The sequence below is a fragment of the Lipophrys pholis genome, assembly GCF_963383615.2.
Source record: "Lipophrys pholis genome assembly, contig: SCAFFOLD_481, whole genome shotgun sequence".
In the NCBI taxonomy this organism is placed as follows: domain Eukaryota; kingdom Metazoa; phylum Chordata; class Actinopteri; order Blenniiformes; family Blenniidae; genus Lipophrys; species Lipophrys pholis.
Window position 1 is genome coordinate 11532 of NW_028292106.1, and position 18839 is coordinate 30370.

The window sequence follows — 18839 nt, forward strand, 5'->3', positions numbered from 1 at the left end:
AATATCTATTGATATTTGATTCAGACTGTCATTTATAATTCTCGATATCTCTGAATTCCTCCTCAGAAATCTAAGCTCTGTCATCTTTTTACTTCCCCCTCCATTTCTATCTGCGCTCCTCAGTTTCCTTCAGGTTGTCGTTTAGATCTGAAATCAACAAGTGCTTTGCAATTTTGTTGTACATCTTTCGATTGCCTTTGACTGTGTAAATGAGATCATTCACAGTAAGATTGCCTGGACGCTGCTCTCTCCTGATGGTCCGTCTTGAGGCTTACATAATGACACCACGCATGAAGGTCACAAGACTTTGATGAAGTGAGTCGATGACCTAGGGGGAGGCTTATTCTCTAGTGACAGTTCTGAATATTTTTTCGATTTCTTCTCTGAGGAAATACTCTCTATCTCGATCCATTCGTATATGAATATAATGGATTAAAGGGCATCATAAGGGTTATTTTTTCTCACCCCAGGTCAACTCATCCCTCCAGATCCTGCAGGTGTTGTCCTTTGATCCTGTTATTATCGTGTCTCCTTGGTAATTAAATTGGCATGAAAAGACCTAATCCGAATGTCCTTCCAGCACTTGTAGAAGAGACCCTGTCTCAGATTGCCATAATCTCGCTGTCTGGTCACCACTAGCGGTCAGGATCTTTGTTCCCTGAGGATTAAACATAACTTTTGTGACTTCAGCATCATGTCCCTTCAAGGTGGCATAGCAATTTTTCATGTGCATATTGTAAAGTCTACAGGTACCATCCACTGAAGCAGTTGCCAATCTGGTTCCTGTACTGTTAAATGAGATGTCTAGAATCTCGTCCTAGTGGCCTCGTAATGTCTCAACACATTTACCTGAACCAACATCCCAGAGCTTACAGGTCTTGTCGATGGACCCAGTGGCGCAGTAATCCCCTGTAAATTCGAACTAAGTTGCAGATATTTCAGCTTGATGCCCTTTAAAGATGTGGATCATTTACCCAATTCTACTGTCCCACAATATAGCAGTGCTGTCAAAAGATCCAGTCAAGATCTTATCCCCTTATGCGTTGAACTTCATGCTAACGATCTAGTTTTTGTGTCCTCGCAGGCAAGAAGCCTCCTTCCCTGTCTAGACATCCCAGATTTTGGCAGTCCTGTCTAATGATCCGGTAGCTACCATGGCACTCATAGGATCGAATGCCACGCAGACAATTTATGCTTTGTGACCGATACAAGTGTGCAAAAGGGAGCCAGTACTGGTGTCCCAGATTTTCATGGTTTTATCAAAGGACCCAGTGGCGACCCTATCCCCGAATGGGATATTGAAAGCCATGCAATAGACAGCATTTTTGTGTCCCTCCAAAGAGTGCAATTACTCAGCCATCTCAGTATCCCAGATTTTGCAGGTTCGGTCGTAACTCCCTGTGATGAAGCGATCCCCGTTTTTGTTGAAGGCGCAGTTGGTGAGTGGAAGCGCATGTCCTTTAAGAGTTTTGAAGAGAGAGAATTATTGTTCCTTTTTCTCTTCCACTTTGAAAATGAGTTCTGGTTAGGAGTGGACTGTTGATGAGTGCTTTCAGCTGGGGACGCCTGCTTTAGGTGATGACAGGCTCTTCCGCCATGATCTAATCGATGAGTTGATCGACATCAGTGGCAGAACTGAGATTGAGCAGGTCAATGGACTTGGTTTCAATTTCCCCACTGGAACGCAGGTACTAGAGGATGACGCCTGGAGGGTAATAGCGCAACAAAAACTTTTTTAGTTTCATTATAAAGATTGTTTTCAACATCAATATTCTCTTGGGTTTAAACTATTTGCTTACCTAATTACCTAAGCTAACAGTCCTATGCTGACTCTTTGAATGCTGCCTTTAAATTACTTAATAATGCCTTTCTGCTAGAGACACAGCCAATAGATCGCTGTTATCTGTATAAACCAACACTGTGATGGCAGGATACTTTGTTAACGCTGCCAGAAGTAACACTACCCTGCTCACCCCACCATCGATTTTTAGCACTTCCATAAACTAACCCGCCATAGTCTATTTGAAAACTCACTGGACAGACTCAATGTTTAACTCGAGTAGTTACGTTAAAGGATTAAAACGCAGTTTGAGAAAGGCTTTTAGGAATTTTTAGAGCATGTCTTGAGGATGAAGGAGAACATGCTTAACAAGCTTATGTAGGAAACAGCAGGAGCAGTTGAGTCCGCCTCCAAGCACTGTCAGTCACTAGTCGAGGAAGAATCCTCATATTTCATCAGGTCTACAAAGATTAAGTCCCTGTAAGAGATAATGAATGATAAATAGCAACTTGAAGCCATAGTGAAATTGATTTCTTCCTAGATAGTAAGTTACAACACTCTAAAACCTAAGATCGAAGAAGCCATCCAATCAGTCTTTGCCAGCAAGAAGGATAAGATGAATAAATTCCGACACTTCATCACTTGCATGTCTGCTTAACTGGACTGTTATGAATAGTATTTCCAAACAATCTGCTTTAACCCTGATGCGATGGAGTTTGATTTCTACCTTATTCAAGAGAGAATCACTCCTAAGCTCTTTTCCATTATGAAGGACACAATCTTCGACAAAAAGTTCAGGCAGGTGCTTTTCGAAAACCAGTTGCTGTCAGAGGAAAGAGACAGGCTCATCAATTAATTGAACCACAAAGAAAATGATATGGAGAGACACTGGCTTTAACTGATCACCATCAAAAGCTAGCTCACTGATCTCAACGCAGAATTCAAGGAGGTTAAGGAGTAAAATTTAACTCTGGCTAGTTCGAATCTGCTTTTACAGAAATTTTATTCAAGAATTCCTGAACAAATGAAGAACAAGATTGAGCATGAACTCTCAAACTCGAAGAACCGGAAAGCCTAGTAGTTGGCTGAGTATTTAGGCTCAAGGATTCCTGAAATGTTGAAGATGGAAGACAAGATGGATCTATCTAAGATGAGAGATTCCCTTCAGAACATCGATTTAATAAAGATCCTGCATTATAATAAGTTCCTCAAAGAACTCAACATCACAGGCTTCAAAATCCTGAATGAAGAAACTTTTTCCTTACTTTTCCAGAAAGACCTCAGGAAGTTGGTGGCTAACTTCACTAACCTCCATGATGCCATACCTAGGTTCTAATTCAACTGCCACAATCTAGAAATACTTGAGGCTGAGGAGTGCCACCTCACAGACGATTTCGCAATAATTATGCCTTCAATCCCTCTTTTACGCAAACTCTCTTTGGCGAACAACCTACTGACTTATCGCTTCATAGACGACATAACCAGCCTCAAACGTCTCTAGCACCTAAACCTATCAATTAATGATATGTCCCCACAGGCAGCACTCCTGATCAGTCGCAAATTCAGTCATCTGACCTATCTCAATCTTTCAAAGAATCCCCTTAACTCACAGGCAGTTATCGACATCGCTGATTTTATGAAAGATCTTCAAGAGTTGTACCTCCATCATTGCGGCATCGGGGTTGAAGGCGCCCTCGCCATTGCCGAAAATCTGAGCGAGAGTCTGAGAGTGGTGAACCTGTCTAAGAACTGTATCACGGAGGAAGGGGTGATGGAGCTAATTTTGTCCTTGAAACAAGCAGAGCATCTGTACTTGATAAACAATGGGCTGGACAAGTAGTCTAAAGAGCGAATTCGAAGAGTAGTAGCGAAGGTTGTGAGTAAGGATTTGAAGTTAGAGTACTGAAGATTCATTGATAATAAGATATATTTATCGATTAAAAAGACAAGTAAATCAGATAGCAATTTGACACTATTATCAATAATTAATTAAATTGAATTGAAGGCCTGCCATCCAAGTTGAGGCGCATGCCATCAATTTTTCAGCTGGTCATATCGATTTTGCTTCATGGTCCGTCGAGCCATCTCGATGGTGGTTTACAAGCAAGACATCTATCATGTGTATATTCATCTCATCATCGAATAGCAATGCAGACAGACTCTCTCCTTATACCCCTCAAATGGCTGAATTATCACCGATTGACACTCCCTGCATTAGTCGAGCATCTTTTTTACCTTTTAGCCTCTTTCCTCTCCTCTTTCAATCCTCGAGGGGTTCAATTAGGGGTCGCAGATGGAGAGGTGTTGGGAAGGCACATCGGCTGTCTTGCATTTGAAGCAGGAAATTTTATTGCACTTGTTGCACTTGATGTAGTCAGGTTATATAACTGGACAGGCCACAAGAGAATTACAGGATAAACAAGCGTAATAGAACTCCTCCTTCTCTTGGAGATATTTCTTTTTGCAATTTTTGCAATATTCCTCATCAGAATAAAATCCACAGATGGTGCATCCCATCTCTCTCCTGGGCTTAACCTTCCCCTTCTCTCTGCATATATCCAAGTGATTCATCTTGATTTTGGTTTTATTACATCTTAGGCAGGAAATGGTTTTGCAGAATGGACAGTTCACATAATCAGGCTTGGCACTACTAGCTTTAAAATTTTTCCTGCAGTTGAGACAGGTCACCTGATTATGAACATCTTTTTTATAACACCAATCGCAGAGAGTTTACGAGCAGGGTGACTTACACATCATACATTCCTTGTTGGGTTTAGTGGAGCTCTTGGGCCGAGCCATAGTCGACTTTACCTTGCCATACATAATCAATTAGATTTTATATCAGTCTGACCTGCAGCATAGGTAAATGCTATTCCATCAATAAAACATCAATCATGCTAAATCTCTCACATCATTTCTTTAAGTTTGCTAAGTGCTATTTAGTAGAATTACCAAAATACATAACCACCGATTATTCCCCGTCCAACCCCTTACAACAATCCTAATTTGGATCTCAGTTGCCAGCTACAGCTTTGCTGCCCTCTCTTGAAGTTCAAAGAGTTGCAGATGATCGCCTGCTTGCGAGCAGTGTCCAGTCCATTCGTCAGTAATGTCGCTGTTCCCACATAAACAGCGAACGTTAATGAGTTGTGATAAAATACTAGTACCTATCGTTTATGAAGATTATCTAAAGAAGCCAGTATAATTGCTTGCATAGAATTGTGCGCCAATGAAAATCCCATTCCTTTAGTCAACCCCCTCACTCCTTCATTCTGGATTGTCTTTTTCAAGCAGTCATAAATCCCATCGTAAAGAGGTTTTTCGTATCGCAGACTGGGTGAGCAAAGTAACTTCACTCTAAGGCATTCCAGAGGGTGCAGAGCAATCGTGCCCACTAGGAAAGCAACACCGCTTAATATCTTATCAGTTAAGAAGCCATCAGTCATACCATAGAGTGCTGTCAACTTGATGGAGTTCAACAGCCAGCCATTCCATAAACTTAGATATCCGAACGCTCTCGCTATATGAATGTGCTTGTTAACAATGTGAGGTTTGAAATCAACCCGTTCTATGTAATAGGCCTGCACTTGCTTGTAGGCGTGAATTTTTTACAAGGGATTAGTAAGAAACTGGCAGGCAACAATGGCGAGGCAAACGGATAGGCTATTTCTTGTTTTGCCTGAATCAGGTTACTGGAGATCTAGATGACTATGATCTTATTTACTCATGAAATAAACTCACAATTTTGATTTCTATCTTTTTATCCTCTTCAGACTGCTGATTATCACGCCCATCCTCTACTCGGTGTACTCAGATATGCATAATTCTTGACTCTTCCTACTGCTATTCGTCAATCCCCTGCTCGGACTATTGCTCTAGCTAAAAGGGAGACTCTGACTTTATCTCCTCCTCAACATAGACTTTGAATATTTGCTCTGCTGCAAAATCAACTCGTGTCCAAAGCCGGTGCATACATTTAGTACTTGAACCGGCTGCAGACTTCTACCGAAGGACTTGATGAATTTTTTGTGATAATCGCACCCCAATCTGCATTAGGACAGGTTTTGCATCATCTTTATCACCGACAAAATCATCTTTTTGTTCCAATCATTTGCCTCGTTCACGAAAGGACCGATCCTCACGCACTCAGGAGGCTCTAAGCATGAAAGGTCTTAAGCGAACCACAATCTCGGCTATCCACTATCATTTACCCACAGCATTTCAACTGAAGCACGAAAGGCCGATCCGGAAAAGAGGGCCATTTCAAACACTGCGCGCATGAGGAAAGCCAGGAGTTCAGTAGAGTCAGATTAATCAAGATGAGAGCCCTCTTCAAGGAAGGGTGCTTTGAGATGCTCCAAGAATATTTTGCACTGCAGAAACTACTAATTGTACCGCTCAGATGCACAAAAGTGGTTTGATTTAACCTTTTAAATGGAGTAGAGTTTAGGAGCATATACAAGCTGGCACCTTTCCTGCTTGAGGAGTTTGATTTGAGTGAGAGTGTAATTTGTTTCGAGCATGAGCATGAGATGGTGGGAGAGGTTATGCTGTAGCACAGTGAAGAGTCCCGTTACAGCTCTTTCCTCATACCCGTCAGAGGGAGATTTTTCAGTTCTGGAAGCATGGCCACCCATAAATAATCCTCGAAATTATAATTCAGGATGAAATATGTTATGCTGATAGGGATAGCAGCTACTGCCACTGCCCTCTTCATATCAACCTTCCACAACAATGAAACCATTCGGCAATAGTAGTATGATCGCCACTATGCTCGCCTCAAAGAACACAGAATATATTCCCCTCTCCTTTAAAACAATGTCCTCACCTTGTAGTCCTATCTGGATTTCAAGTCCTTGGCAGCAAACAGAATTGCTAAAGAAATCCACGAAAGAGTCGTGGCAGGGAGAACAGCTCGAAGAAGGGAACTCATGTTCAGCTAACTTAATTGGTTGAAATCATATGTCAAGAGCAAGTTGGAAGTGAATGAACTAGTGAATAGATCTGAGCAAACTCTCTGGAAAGAAAGCTGCGGAAAACTGGATATGCCTAGCATGGTAATCAGCCTGTTCAAGTCAGGCCAATATGCAATCATTCACAAGCATTAACGCAAACTGTTACTTCCACCTTGTTTGCCTACAACTCCTCGAGTAAACCTCGAATAATACATGAAAGTGAGTGCCAGAAAAATAAAGGATGAATCGATGCGGTTCAAGAAGATGCTTATCATTTTTATGTAGCACCTCATTGACAGAAGCCTGATTCTGGACATGCTACAAGCATTTCTTTCCGATTTGGTCTATCAACAGTTGAAGGTGGAGGAGGAGGGTATTATTACCGAGTAAGTGACCTATCTAGCCTAGCGGAAGATGGAACTAGTCTATTTACACACTAATGACTTACTTAAAATAGTGTTCCACCAATGAAGAAACAGTGTTCCATCCATGAATAAACTTATCTTTTTACCGTATCCATCTTAATCAATAAAAAATGTACGGATACGGATATCCAAGCTGGAGTGGCTATAGAAACCGTTATGGTGCCTCATGCGCTGGGGGATGGGAACCCTCTTGGAGCTATTACCCTCGTGGAGGATTCTAGACTCTTCCTGCACCTCATAATACAGGCTATTACGGTCAGCCTTACTACGGCTGGAATGACTCGGCCAGAAGGATCAGAATTGGAGGAGAGTTAGCTCATTCTCGAGTGGCTAGTGAGTATTAGATCAGGAACTCCATCCATAGAGACACCTATCTTGACCGATTCCTCTGGCGCTGGTGACAATCTTAAATTTATTTATGGAGCCTTGGAATTTTTAGCTGAGGAGGATGCAAAACCTCCAATAGTCACAAGGACGACTCAATTATTAAGCGAACAAAAGGAGACAGCAAGAGTACAAATATCTGTTGGACCTGCAGAACCAAAGGAAAAATTAGTTTTCCAAACAATAATAGGCCTTGCAATAGAAATAATTGAAATCAGTCCGCGCCCATCAAAGCCGTAGTTTTAGGCAACAGGATCACAAAGAATAAATGAAAAGGTAGATGTGGATTCAAGCTAGCCAGCACAACCACAAAATTTTGTTAGAAGAAATACAAAAGAGGGATAATAAATATTTTCCAGCAGGAATCACTCCTGGTCTGCCTCGGAAATATCCGAAGAATGCATTGCAGCCTCTCTATCATATTACATAAAGAAGGGCTGAGTTGCTGCCTTTTCCGGATTTGGAGAGAGGTGGCTCTCCATTGTATATTGGCAACCGAATTCACGAGGACCGGTAATTCCAAAAGTCCTATCTATCTCGAGACCTACTGAGACATCGGCGTAACCTTTAAAAAAGTCTATTCCAGTGATATAGGAAAGCATTTATAAATTAAAGCTTTATTTTTCCTAAGGAGGGTTCGTATCGTCGATTGTTGGCTGTTATGTCTGAAATATAAATATTGTTAATCTAATATTCTAAAGGTGCAAATGCATGCCAATGAAACTGTCAGAAAAATTGTTGACTATCTAACTCGTAGAGCTTCAGTTAAGGGCAGCTAAAATGTGATGGAAAAAACATTCGCCCCTCGATATTCCACTTATCTGCAAACACTCCAATTTCATTAAGTAGTAGCTAACTCTCTTATCCCACACGACAACGAAGAGAATCCCAAACAACACTTCACCTAACCGCCGGGATTTAAAAATCAGAAGCCCTCCACAGTGCTTTTAAAGAAGAAGAGCATGAATATAATTCGATCACCATCAAAGCTGAGTCAAAGTTCACTGAGGAGTAATAAAAAAATGAAAACTAGAGTAGGTAGTAAATTTTTCAATCACAGAAATTATCATGTCAACATTGATAAACTACATGAGTAGGAGTATGAGATTGAGATGCTGCGGAGGAAGTATCTTTTTGCTGAGTAGGAGAAACATGTAAGGCGGGAAAGAAGTCCTCATAAAAGCGATGTGTTAAGACTGACGAAAGGCGAATTAACCTACACTTATGATGGTGAAATTATCGCCATCGAAAAGCCCGATCAATTCCAACCTCTTCAAATTGCAATGAATGGGCATCTGCATCCTCAGTAACTAAAGGCTACCATATTCAATTAGAAAATGATCCGCAGTAAATAGAATTAAGCTAGTAACCTCTTAGTCAAGAAGGTTAACTCTCAGAAGAAGATAGAACGTGACGATAAGTTCAATCTGGATGAGGTGTTAGTCCAGGAGGGAGTTACGATAGTACATGAAAATAAAAAGAAAATTGGATCAAAAAAGTATAGGGTCCCGCCCCAAATACTTATGATACCAGGCGATCACCCTAACTGCCAATTGTTTTACAAAGATTACATCTAGTTTAATCGCAAAGTTAGTGAAGATCAGACTAAATCTGTGGCTTCCGAATTCGACAAAAAATCTCACAAAATGTTGAATAAAATTAAGGACAGTACAAAACCCAGCTAATCAACAATGCACATGAAGGGGAAAGTATAGGTGTTGAGATCTTTGTCGGAGGATGACTTGGGGACAGAAAAAGAGAAGAAAAGGAGATAAAGTTCATTCAAACTGACTGATAACTTTTAAGAGAAAAAAAAGATCAGTCCAATTGACTAGTTCAATCTGGAATTAATTACAGGGAGAGCGAAACTAAAAAGAACTATATCCTTTTCAAAGAGCATTAATATTTCTCTTCACGCCACTAACTATAAGCAATTGAGGAAAATGAGGAAAAAAAAATGATCCAATTTATCATAACATCAGATCGTCTGTCAGTTCTTTACCCTCATCCTCAAACACTTCATCTTCTCCCTCCATTCCCAACTGCTACAGTACTCCTTCTTTATCCAAAGGAGGTTTGCTCTGAAGCGAGTCTCGATAGGAGTCGAATATCAGCTACATTCGCAGTCTGTCTAAGCATTGATCAGGAACAAAATGTCGCATAGTGGCAGGATAGTGACAAGGAGGAGGATGGACTATATCGAGAGTCATTCTGAAAGTCTGTTCCAGAAAGGTGGGAATCACTCTTTCTAGGTGGTAGCAAGGAAGTTAGAGACAAGGATTAGCGTTTATTTCAATGAGCCATGGCTTGAAATCTCTGTCGATCATAAAATCCATACCGAAGATCTCAAACAATCCGTCTTTTTCCTCAGGATTCATGCGAGACCAATTGGCACGAATGGCATCCTTAGTAATTTCCTTCATTCTAGGCAGGATCTGGGTATTGAAATTAAACCCCTTCTTGTAATACTTGGAATCAAGATACCTTTGAAACTCACTATAGCTTAGTTTATTAGCAGGTTCATATCGACCATAATCAAAAGCACATTTTTGGATGGAATCATTGGTAAGATGAACCATTTTGTCATCTAAACAATCAAGGCTGAATTCTCTACTGCTAGTTCGTATATAACCATCCTGGCACCAGTAGCCTCTAGTTAGTCCATTCATACGGGTCATCAGGAAGAAATGCCTGATATCAAATTTACGTCGATAGTACAACAGAGGCTAGGCTAAATAGCTTTGTATGATATAAGTTTTGCCCAGTTACTTTTTCATCAGGTGTTTCAGTTCATATAATTCATCGATGATGTTGATTCCTTATCCACAATTAGTGTTCTCACCTGGCTTAACGATCCAGACATTGTGTAATTCTCTGTTGTTTTCCTCTTCTTAAGAGGAATGAGATGTCCTTGCAACAGTTTTAGCTCTCGCCTTGAAAAAATTTAAGAATCTTAGAAACTCCTTGTCTGAAGTGCCATTTTTGATATGGAAGGTGAGAGGCAGCACTTCAAAAGGATCCCGGTTGTTCTCCTCATAATACAGTTTGAGTGTATAGAAAAGAGCCTTTTTGTTTCCCAAGCAATAATTTTTTGGGAAATGATTATGCAGAATAGGTACATTATAAGAAATTAGTCCTCTAACCGATTTGAGAAAACTCAGTTTGTTATCTAGATCACCTTGATTTGCAGAATTATTCAATAAATATGCCTCGCAATCCACACTAGTGAAGATCTTGGTCAACTGATTCTTTTTAGTTTTTTTATATATCGCATTTTTTAACAAGAACCTTGGTTTCTTTTTTCGATTACTCGCTTAACTCTTTCCTGACCCTTGCATTTCTACATAGATTTTACTCTCCAGACGGTTTAGTATCTCAGGCATCTTTATCTGAGTCCAAACGAAATCCGCTTATTTTATATTCTAGGTTATTTCCCACCAAAAACGACGCCTAAGCAGGGACTTTACCAAATTCGAGTTGTTTCCCTTGCCCACAAAGGCCTTGTACTTCACCAATTTGCTTGAATCATAGTCAGTTAAGGATAGTAAAATTGCTGGATTGATGCCATAAGCGAAAGAGACCTGAACTAAAAATTATTGAAAAGTAGCAATCTTCACCTTATATATCTTGTAAGCTCCTTATGAATCTCCACCGAACTTAAAGCTGTTTTTCTTGTTTAGGTCATACTTGTTCTGACCAACATCTTTGTGCAAACTAACTGCACCCCTGTGTTCTGCTTATGATTTTTTTGAATGAGGGATTCCATGAGTGTCTTTGGAACGGATAAGAACGTATGCTTTATCTGGTATTTTGTCTTCAAAGCGTAGGCGTTAGGACATGTTACACCTCTGTACATTAAGCCCTACCATTTCACGATCAAGGTTGGACTGGAGTCTTTGCCTCTCCTTGAGCTGTACCAGCATTTCTTTAAGGATAACTGCACGTAAGTTAATGTCTTTCTTCCAAACTTTCTTGTCATCTCTGGTATTTTCATAGTGCTCAACTAAGATCGGCTGCTCAAGTTCTTCAATCTTGTTTCTGAAAAATTAGAGATGGGAAATCTCCTTACGGGAATACCCACCTAGATCGGAGGGGAGGGGTTGATAGCTAATCTGGCTGAGCCTGACTCTGTTAGGATATAGAGACAGATGCTGTCCTCTGGAGTTTTATTGCATGGATAATGAACTGCAACGCCTGTAAAAATAATAAGGGATAATGGAAGAGAACAGCATGAACTTCCAATACGGGGAACAAAACCTCAAGAACTTCTTTCATCAGGGGAAGATCACTGAAGTTCAATATAACGAGCTTAAGGACTCACTCACTCTGCTCTTCAACACAAATTCCCATTCCATTGAAAATTATCACAAGCTCAAGCAGCTCCTCCAGCAGCTGCGCAGGCTGTCCAAATCCTATAAAGATGACCTTGTTCGTCAAGACAATCTCAACAATGCAGCCACTGAGAAAGCAGAAGAATTATCCCGGGAACTCAAGAGCGCGTAGACAAAATTCTAGTCAGTAAAAACAACCCTAGAAAATCGGAAGTACTAGCTTGAGGAGATCGAGAAAGAGAATAAATTATCTTAGGACAGGCACCGGGAAATGATCCGCAAAATAAACGACGACAAGCAGCCGACCAAGGCCAACCTCTAACGAGAAACTGAACAGAATAATAAGGAGACAGTTGAGTTTCAAATCATAAATGAATCGAAGACCAAAAACCTTGAGGATAAACATCAGAAGATTAATCAGTTGCAAAAACAGATTGAAGAAGACCGAGAGGTGAGAGACAAACGAGCCGAAGAGAGGAACAATAACAAAGATCTACCTGAATTGTCCAAGGCTAGCAACAAGAATCTTGACGAGGAAATTCAAAAGTTAGATAAGGAGAAAAAAATAGTTTAACAAGATGTGGAGAAGAGGCAGGCCAACTTGTAGCTCAATCACAAACGCAAGAAAGAAATCGAGGACAAAAGAGACAATTAGAAGGCTGATGTGAGACGACTAATGTAATAAATCGAATCCGTGAACAAATTGATATAAGACTCAAACAGGGATAAAAGACATATCGAGGAGATGATCAATCACAAGAATTAGCAGAAGGCTAGAGTTGATATCTAGCTGCGTGCTTTCACGAAATCATGCAAAGACTATGAAGACCGAGCCAACACTCAAAAGAAGGTATATGAGCGCTTGAAAAAGGATATCAAGGCCCTATAGAAGAAACAAAAATAATGCAAAGAGGAAAGCAATTAGATTGATAAGGAGACAGGGAAAATTAAGAAGGAAGAGTCACAAATTCGTTTATAGACCAATGAGCTGCAGGGACAGAGTTTGAAGATTGAAGATGAAATTACTCTCATAGAAAAAAGCAAAAGCAGGAAGGAAAGATCTTTTAAGCAAAAGGAGGAGGATAAAAAATCCATTTAATCGAACATCACTATCTACAAAGAAAGACTCAATTAAATGAAAACGGCCAACCAGGAGTACATAAAAACCGTTAATACTCTAACCGCCATGCGTTAAACTATGGCTCGCAAGGCCTCATCCGCCAACAATTAAGTTCGAGAAACAGCATAAGAAGTAAAAATAAAAGAGCTACAAATTCTTGACCTTACTAAGAAATACCAGTAAACAGAGTCTAAGCTTGATGATTACAAATCTCTGTATGAAGAGGTCAAGACAGGACGTAACAAATATGTAAACCTCATTCAAAATGCCTCACAATAACTGGCTGAGCTCAAGGAGAGAATCAAAAACCTTGACAATGAATTGGAAATTCTCACCAATGAAAGTCTTTAGAAAGATCGCACTTTGCAAGAGTACAAGCGCACACAACGAAAATAAACTCACAAAAGGGATCAGATCAAAAAGGAATTGAATAAGCGATAGGTTAAACTCAAAGAAAGAAACGAACAAGTCGACCAGAACATCAATGAAGATCAGAAGCAAAACATGATAATCAGCAGTCTTCACAGAGATATGGAAAGTCTTAGATCAAAGTTCTAGGTTGCCTGTTAATCTCGTAACTACATGGGAATCCAGCTGATCGACCGCAATGATGAACTGTGCGTGCTCTACGAAAAAGCCAACATCCAAGAAAATCACCTACGCAAAGCTGAACTAGAACTTAAGGCTCTCGAGGATGACATCAGGATGATAAAGATACAGAACGATGAAGTGAGTCGCAAGATTGAACTAGCTCGCAAGAAGGTACAGGAAGTCCCTAAACATTCCTAGCAGCTTGTAGAACTTAATGCTCAGTTGAATGAAGAATTGGGTAAGGAAGAGGAGTTATGCAAAAAGCTGTAGGATCCACAAAACAAGAGCAGATGGAGAGTGTTGGGTGGATAGTATCCTGATGAAGAAACTTTAAACGCAAAAATCAATATACTTGAAGAAAGGTTGAACTCTAAGAAAGAAAACCTTCTTTAAAAGTAGCTTATTCTTGATGAAATCACTAATCTCTCAGACAAGCTTCGCAAAGATGCCTTGGATGGACGCCAGAGCACCCTCGAACTCTCTTAAAAAATCAACCAGTTTCAAAGCATTAACAAAGATCTTACTAGAAAAATGAAGGCGGTCATTGCTTAACTGTCCATGTTCCAAGCAAATGCTGTTAAAATGACCCAGGAGAAGGAGCAGCTCGAGACTGTGGTCGAGTAAGCTGAAATGAATTATGAAAAAGGATTGCCTCCTACTCCAGAAATGAACATCTAGTACTTGAAAATGGTTCGTGACAAAAAGCGATATGAGGAGGAACGCATGATAAGGGAACAGGAAACAGCAATGGAGCAGAAATATCCTCCCTTTGCGACTTAAAACAACAGCTGAGAAAAGACCGGATGCATATATTCCAGATGACGGTGTAGGTCTCAGCAAGCCATACGGTTTACAGGCTCCGTTTAATCCAACTAAACCAGGAGCCAACATCCGTCATATTCGCAAGCCAAGGCCTATTTAAATATAAATTTGAATCGGAAGTCTTATTTGATATTATTGATATTAATGTTTTTCTTTATGAAACAATAGTATAGATCAATCCTCATTAAAAAAACATTACCAGTTTGTTCGCCCTGCCCCAGAGACAACTAAATCTAATCAGATTGGCCTAACGTCTAAGGAGATAGTGGCTCTGCTTGACAATCGTAGCATAACAATCCATAGGCCAAGAAAATAAGGTAAGCGGCCAAGACAGCCCCAGTGAAGCTTGCCCTTACAGCGTGACCCAGTTAAATATCAAGACATAGAAAAGGCAGGATAATAATCACAGCCATCCCTGCACACCCAAATACTGCTCCCTTGATTTCACAACTACTCAGCATTAATATAATATCAAAAGAAGGAAGATAGCCAGCCTTCGAGAATTTATTTTTGTCCTCCTCGATGTGTGATAAGGACGGAGTGATTTTTTTTCATCCTCACCATATGCTTCAAGAAATCTTGCATTAGTATTTAGTGATCCTACTAGGGGATGCACTAACAGTTTGCTATTCTCTGCCTCAATTCGTCAACGAACTTTCCTTTGCTGTTCATATTAAATTTGCTAGCAGCTTTGCCACTACCTTAATAATAAATTATTTATAAAGCAAATGATTTATGAATTATCAGAGTTACCTTACCATTTTACTACTTTTTAAATTTTGTAAGGTACCCTTACTCTTAAGGTGTTTGCTTGATATCTGGAATTTTTACTTAGGAAGTCTTCTGAGCCCTTTCTCACTCTAATAGTCATCAATTAAAGGCATAAATAAAAGTTTGATGTTATCGTATCCCAATTTGCTAGATTAAAGCCATATACCAGATTTGATTTTAAATCTAGCAGAAGCGGAGAAGCATGAGTGAAACAAATTTTAATCAACTCCCTAATAGAAAAATAAATAGTTACCTCTAAGAAAATGCTTCAAAAAGATTATTTATGTACGACTGCTAATTTTACCCTGATACTAAAACTTATTCTTCTAAAATTCATAGTAGACCATCATGGTGATCTTTGATTTTATGTTTTTTGTCATATTAAAAATACCAATACACTCTGCCTGGATTCCTATGATGGATGAATACACACGGTTCTATGGTTTTTATCGAGGAATTACCTCCAGATGATCATAGTACAGATTTTTGTTTGCGTTGAAAATTATTACTTCGTTAAACTGCTATTTAAAATCCTTCCACTTCATTATAAACTAGGAACGACAATGATGTCTTATTTTTATAACCACATCATCTCCGAATGTAGTATGAACATTAGTCAACCCCAACACCATGAAGACTCGATCTGTAGCTTGTTTTTTTCTTTGTCCTGGTCTCATGATCGCGAATATCCGCTAAAAGTTATTAAATTTCTAATCCATTTGCTTACGCTTCTCAAGAATTTTTGAGAAATGCTATGCATTTAGATCCAAGTCAATCTCTTTTGATAGGCTGCCAGTAAGTACTTTTAAGTATTCCTTTTTTGTAAGATGTTAGCCTCCCATCATCCTCAACAGAACATCTATCCATCCCCCACCTACTTTAACCTTGTTTAATCTCCATTGGCTTTAGTACTGACCATACACTCCATAATACCCATCGATTGGCATGGACTGATTTTCAAAGAGTCTGGTGATAATGTAAGGTTAAATCAGGCTCATAATTTAAAGACTCACTGTAAAAGATTCAGGATATCTGCTATTTTAGTAGCTATTTTTTATATCCGCGATGATCTTGTCTTAGAATATTAACCGAGTTTTATCAAGGTGCTCGAGTTTGAGTTTTCTGAGACGAAACTAATCAAAATTAGCAGGCAATCCCAGAATATAAGGCTTTATTGGTGCATATTGATACCCCTCAAATTAATGGTTTTCCTAAACAATCATAGATAAATCAGATGATCCTACCATCATTGTACCTTGAAATTGTTTAATTACTTTTTTCTTATCTAAAGGCGATTGTCTAATAAGATTATCCTATGACCCAAAAATAGAAACCGATTCTTTTTCCTTTGGATCTCGATGATACTCTCTACTCTTGGTTATTCTTATCTGACTCTAATTTTTATCAATCCCTAACTCCCTGCTGCTGAAAGGTGGCTAATATTGAACCTCTTTATCAATAGACACTGATTTGCCTTTATCGAATTATTGTACTTTCTTTTTAGATTAAGTATCTTTCATAAATGGTTAACGAGAAAGATAGTAATCTTATTGCTCATGAATCATTTGAGGGTCAGGAATCTCCTTTTTAAATTTATCCAGATCTTAACCTTTGATCAAGGTTTGAATACTGTTGTCAGCATCTAAACTTGAATTAATATGAGGCAGAAGATTGCTGCCAATCATATCTCTGAAAAAATTGCTATCAATCACAGTCTGACATTGCATAGATACTTTGTGCTTTCTAAGGTGATTTGTTCGATTTTTTTACTTTTCATTTTGTTACTATTTTTTGCCTCTTTTCTTTTATCCCTAATAAAATTTATACTCTAATTCTTACTTTCGTTGAGCTTATGAATCTTCTTATTATTATTACTCTTAATATTTTCTCAAGTTGTTTTTAGCCATATACTCTAGTTGCTTTGTTTTTGGTTTATGAGTGTTGGTATGTTATCGATCTTGATATTCCTAATCTTAATACTCCTAGTCTGACACCCCTTTATTACTTCCTCTAGTAGCCAATTTATCTTCTTTATTGATGTATTTTCTAGGATTCCTCCTATTGTTTTTCTATGTTTTTAAAGCTTTTACATTTTTCTGTTGATCCTTTTAATATTCTTATATTTCACTGCCCTAATCTCTATTATATTTTCTATCTATACTTTCTTTGTGAAATTACCCATCTCGATATCGATGACTTACCTTTTAATATTCATCAATTCTTGGTGTATATCTATGACTATCCCTGTTATAATTTCATCAATTTTCCTATTTACCTTTTTACTATCAATATACATATCAGCTTTATTTTTTTTAATATAGCCAGTTTTATTTCTCCAATGAGACTATCTATCCTCTTATTCTATACTCTATTCTTGCTTACTACTTTTATAATCTTTCATGTGTGATTATTTTTCATAATAGTCCTAAGCCCCTGGATCATAAGCATTTTTACCTTGAGTATGCTGATTTATTTTATAGTCACGATCATTTATGCCATGGGAGTTTTTCATTTTATTTCTGATTCTATTCCTTCTAGATTATTTTTAAATATCAACACTGTCATCTTAATCATCTTTTTCATTGCTTATATCACCTTTTGCCATAAGCTTACTTCTATTATTGTTAATCTTTTATTTACTGCTATTCATAACTTTACTTTAAATCAATTGACTACCATCATGTTTACCTCTACTTTTACTAATCGAATTATGTATTGTTTCATATATAGCTTCTTCAGAACTTGTATCATTTTATTAATGCCTATCTTTTTTGATATTTTTTCTCTTATGTTAATATTTACCTTCATTTTCACTATTGTATTAATCTTCATCATCAATATATTGCATAATTCTGCTATCTTTATAACCTTGACCATGTATATCTTTGTTTTTGTGATGTATTCTTTTGTTCTAACCTCCATGTATCAAATTTTATACTTGATTCTCCCCATCATAGTCCTGTTCACTATCATCATGTTTGTTATTTTTTATGTGATGTTTTCTTGCTATCTAACCTCCATATGCCAGATCTTTAACTTGATCCTCTCTATCATAGTCTTGTTAACTATACTCATTACGTTTACCTTTGCTTTTGTAATGATTTCTTACCGGATATTTAATTTGATCTTCATCATCATCATGTTATGCACCATGATCACTTTTTCCTTTGTTTTTGTGATGATTTCTTTTATTCTAACTTCCATGTGTCAGATCTAGAACTTGATCATCATCATCATCGTCTTATTCACGTTTGCCTTTGTTTTTGTGATTTTTTTTATTCTAACTTCCATGTATCTGATCTTTAACTTAAACCTTCCCATCATCGTGTTTTCCACCATGATCACGTTTGTCTTTCTTTTAGTAATGATTTCTATTGTTCTAACTTCCATGTACCAAATCTTGATCTTCATCATCATTGTCTTTTCCGCCATGATCACGTTTGCCTTTGTCTTTGTTTTTGTGATGTATTTTTGTTTTCTAACCTCCATGTACCATATCATCGTCTTGTTAACTGTCATTATCCCGTTTGCCTTTGCTTTTGTAATAATCTCTTTTGTTCCTACTTCCATGTACCTGATCTAGAATTTAAACCTCGCCATCGTTTTTTCCACCATGATCACGTTTGCCTTTGCCTTTGCCTTTGCTTTTGTGATGATTTC

General features: G+C 38.4%; 1 pseudogene across 1 annotated transcript; it reads right to left on the reverse strand.

Moving 5' to 3' along the window:
* Positions 1–1233: 1233 nt before the first annotated feature.
* On the reverse strand, positions 1234–1745 carry LOC308128176 (dynein assembly factor with WD repeat domains 1-like; annotated as a pseudogene). Its single transcript has one exon. The product of its transcript is annotated as a dynein assembly factor with WD repeat domains 1-like (transcript).
* Positions 1746–18839: the final 17094 nt, after the last annotated feature.